This window comes from Numida meleagris, chromosome 6 (genome assembly GCF_002078875.1).
Source record: "Numida meleagris isolate 19003 breed g44 Domestic line chromosome 6, NumMel1.0, whole genome shotgun sequence".
Taxonomy (NCBI): Eukaryota; Metazoa; Chordata; class Aves; order Galliformes; family Numididae; genus Numida; species Numida meleagris.
In genome coordinates this window covers 14,858,169-14,862,269 of record NC_034414.1, presented here as the reverse complement: position 1 = coordinate 14,862,269, position 4,101 = coordinate 14,858,169, and the positions used below count along the sequence as shown (strand labels likewise).

Sequence of the window (4,101 nt, the reverse complement as noted above, 5' to 3'; positions counted from 1 at the left end):
CGCGCAGGCCTGCGGCAACGCTCTCCCCGCCCCTTCTGGCGGTTTCCTAAGCCGTTCACCACGAGGCGCATGCGCCATCGGGCCAGAAGCACGCGGGGGGAAGGGGGGCGCGGTTCTCCCTGTCTGCGCATGCGCCATCCGACTAGCACAGAGGAGGGGCGTTAGAGCCGTATCAGCCTTGCGCATGCGCCCTTGTGCTCTGCGGGCTCCGCGGCGCAGCGCTGCACAGGGTTCCGCTAGGGGGCGCTGCGGCGCTGGGAGCGAGGCCTCAGAGCCGCCATCTTGCGGGCGGCGATGCTTTGCCCTTGGGCTGCGTTCCCGCGGCTGTGCGGGCCGTGGCCGGGGCCTGGGATGCGGGCTCTTTGGTGGGAGTTCCCATTGAGAATACGGGGAGGAGGCCTAGGTGGGCTGTCCTCCTGCTGGAGGTGAAGCCTCTTGCAGTGTGAGCACCCACACAACGCCCCTGCCAGATCTTGCCGCATAAGGGAGCGCAGGGAGCCTTACCGCCGGGTGCGGTGCGTGCAGGAAAATGGCTTTTGTCTCAGCCCCTCTGTCCTCTGGACAGCTGGCCCTGCTTTAATGGCTGTCCCCAGCTGAGGAGGTGACCTCCTTCAGCAGGCTGTGTGCAATTGCAGTTCTTTCCAGAAGAACAAAGCAGCTTTAATATTCATCTGAGTGCTGCTTTGGGAGATAAAATCTGATCGTTTCAAAGCCTATTTAAATAACATAACTGTTTCCTGTTGTTAGAATCTGCTGCAAGAATTTAGCCCTTAATTAAAATTCTAGTGTGAATTTCGGCAGCTGGAAATAGAACAGTGCAATTAGGAACACTCCAAATATAGCACTGACTTTTTTTCACACTACCATCTCATCTACATGGAGTGGGAACGGCCTCATCTTCTTGCTTGTCTTGATACTCTGAAAAATGAGTACTACAGGATATAATTGATTGGGAGCCATTGAACGAATATAGTTGATGCCAGATGTAAGCCAAGCAGCCAGCAGAAGAGAAAGGCTCTAATATTCCGTTCTCACTATCACCACTTCCTCTACTGGAAGCAGAATTCAAGTCAATCCACAGAACTGTTAAAGAAGCAAATCATCTTTCCCTTGCTTCTGCTGATAGAAAAGAAGCTAAATCTGGAAATAAATGCATCGTACAACATTAGGTATATGGTCTGTGTGTATAAAGCTTGTATACTGATAGAATAGTTGATAACGAATGTCATCTAGATATAGCCCCTTTTAGCAGATTAGCTCCTATGCACTTCTTTGTGCTGTATATACGTGCAACTAAGTTTCAATGAGGAAATGATAGAAGTTTCTTGAAGGAATGTTGTTGAAATAGTATGTAAACCCCACAGAGGAAAGGGAAGAAAGTCAGTGCTTATCTTCATAATTACAGTCTTTGTCATAAGGGCACGTTGAAGCAAAAAAGTGGTAACAAACCTCATTGCACTTCTTACATCTGCAAGTACACGAACTAGGAAATCACAGCTCACTGTAACTGCCCCTAGTTTAGCTACTAACCTTGGGTTTCATTCAAACAGAGGAGTCTAGGGCTAGTCACAAGTCATTCAAGAAGTTTAGATGTGAGAAAATACTATTATCTCCATAAAATTTATTTCCGCTGGAAAATTAGTAATTCTAACTCAGAGCTTACTCCTATAGAGATTTGCAGACTAGAGTGAACATTGTGCTTTCCTGAGAGCATCACCATTTTCTAACTGAATCTTTTATGTTCCTATTTTGTTGTTTTTCCTAGGAAATACCCACTTTTCCACAGAGACACTATTCGGTGACTTTTAATCACCATTTTTAACCTATGCACTTACCCTAGGGTTAATTATTAGCGGAAGGTGGCCTGTAAACTCTACAAAAATACTGGCTTTGCCATCTAGTGGACATCCACGAGAACAGCAAGTAGCCTACAACTACGAGACAGGTGGTTTTGCTTCCTCAAGAGCATTGTCACCACAAATAGGGAGCACTGGTGCAAGAACATTAAGTGAAGCATCTGATATCAATGTAGTAATTAAAATGGAACGTAAGCCATGGGAAACGTAGAGAACAAAAGCCATAAAACCCTGTTATTTGCAACATATGGACATCGTATATATATATTAAAAAAAGGGTTGAAAGGTAATTAGAGAAGCTATAATGACAATAACTTGCACTTACCTTGTAATAAAACCGTTGCTGTCAGTTTCTCCCATGTCATTCTTTTATTTTCATTCCTAGTCCCTTCTCTGTCTCTGTTCTTCTCATGTCTCTCCCATCATCTCTCCTCCCCAAACCTGTCTTTTTTTCCTGTCCATTGTTTGTTTTCTTCCTACATTCCTCTACATCTTTTGCTTTGATACTGTTTTGTATTTACTTTCTTTGTATTTAACTTTGCTTTCAACAGATTTCTTGTAACATCCTCACTGAAGAACAGTTACAGCAGAATTACTGCCAAATGTGCTTTGTGGTTGTTCACAAAATCAGAGGGGATGCTTAAAAGGTTGAGAAGAATGATGCTACAGGGGTGTGAGTGTACAGGAAGCTCACTGGGACTGCATCTAATTTTTGGTAGGTGTTTAGCACTCAGCATTGGGGTCTCACCTCTAAAACTGAAACCTGTCAGTTATACGTTAATATAAACAGTAATAATTTGCGTGGTGAGAACTCCCTGTTTGTATCTCTATAATAATGCCTGTTTTGGAAAGCCAAGCATCCCCATTTATTTGTGTGAGAAACGAGAGAGAATCCTTCAGCGAGGAAGCTAATTTCAAACTGTTTGATGGCTGATCTTTTCCAGGGAACCCTCACAAGCAAACTGGGCGATTAGATTTTATTTGTTTTCTCTGTCAGTGATGAGTGTCTGTCATGATACTAGGGGAGTTCCCCCACTCATTTAAAACCTTTTTTTTTTTTTCAGGGCTTGCAAGTTCTGATGTCACAGGAGTGTTTTAAAATGCACTCTGAGCTAAACTGAAGTTGATAATAATAATAGCAGAGTAACAAATTCATTTGGCCCTGCAAACTAGCAAAGTAAGTTTTAGGTTCTGTTTTGTACGTTTTGCAAGCGTACCTTAACACTGTATAATGGCTGTGCATTGCGTATCTCTGGCCTGAGTTTCAGGCAAGATTAGTCCATTTTACGGAGTCCCTGTAGGATCCAGAAGTAGCACAAAGGTACAAATCTGCTACACTGGAAAAAATCATCTGCTGCAAAATGCAGAGCCAGATTCTACCATTATTTCTTACACAGTCTCTCAAAGCTGACTTGGAGGCAATAACAGGCAAACATGGCTGTGAAGTTCCAAGGGGTCTGCTACTCTGTGGATTCAGCCTGTACCAGAGTGGAAGTGCAGAAGATGGAAAGGGATGTTGAAACTTTGAGCTACAGAAAAGACCACGGAGTCCTGGTGTACAGAGCTCCGCTTCTCAGGAAATATTTGTCCTTAGGTAGACAGTGAACACAGCACCAAATACACAACAACGGAGTGTAATGCTAATCTTTTTTTCATGGTACCAGTTCAAGCTTGGTGATGCACGACAGAGCTGAAATCCTAACATGGAAATCCCATATGGCATTCAGACTGGCTGTAACAAATAATCATTTCCACTTCAATAGCATGCAAGGAACTCATAGCGCATTGCGAACGTTAATTAATCCTTGCAGTCCAGTTGGGATGCAGATGGATTACATCCCTCGCCACCAAAGGAAAGATAGCTCCAGCATGAACCGCGGCAACTCTAACGTTATTCAGGAATTTCTGCCAGGATGTGTACTGTACTGAAACTACAGGAGAATTCGAATGGATGGAGTGAAGAGAGAAAGATTTAAATACAAACTGAAACTCAAAATTGGCATTGCATCCCTCCCAGCGCCAGGCCACGAAACAAAGATGTTAAACAGCAGGCAACTTACCACCACTGCAACCACCACATAATTTCATACCCCAGCGTTACAGGTACTGATTGAGCTAGATGAGTATTGGCAAATGTGTTGTTCAAGCAATTGTGGGGGATTCTAGCAGAAAAGCTGAAAGCACAGCCGAGCAGCTAATAAGTGGCTGTTCTTCAGTCACGCTGCACTCAAAATAGCTTTCCAAC

The 4,101-nt window shown here is 44.1% G+C and overlaps 1 long non-coding RNA gene across 1 annotated transcript; it reads left to right on the top strand.

Annotated features, from left to right (window-relative positions):
• LOC110402160 lies at positions 134-4,042 on the top strand. Its single transcript, XR_002440944.1, has 3 exons — positions 134-1,169; positions 2,408-2,571; positions 2,921-4,042. It is a non-coding gene; the product is annotated as an uncharacterized LOC110402160 (long non-coding RNA).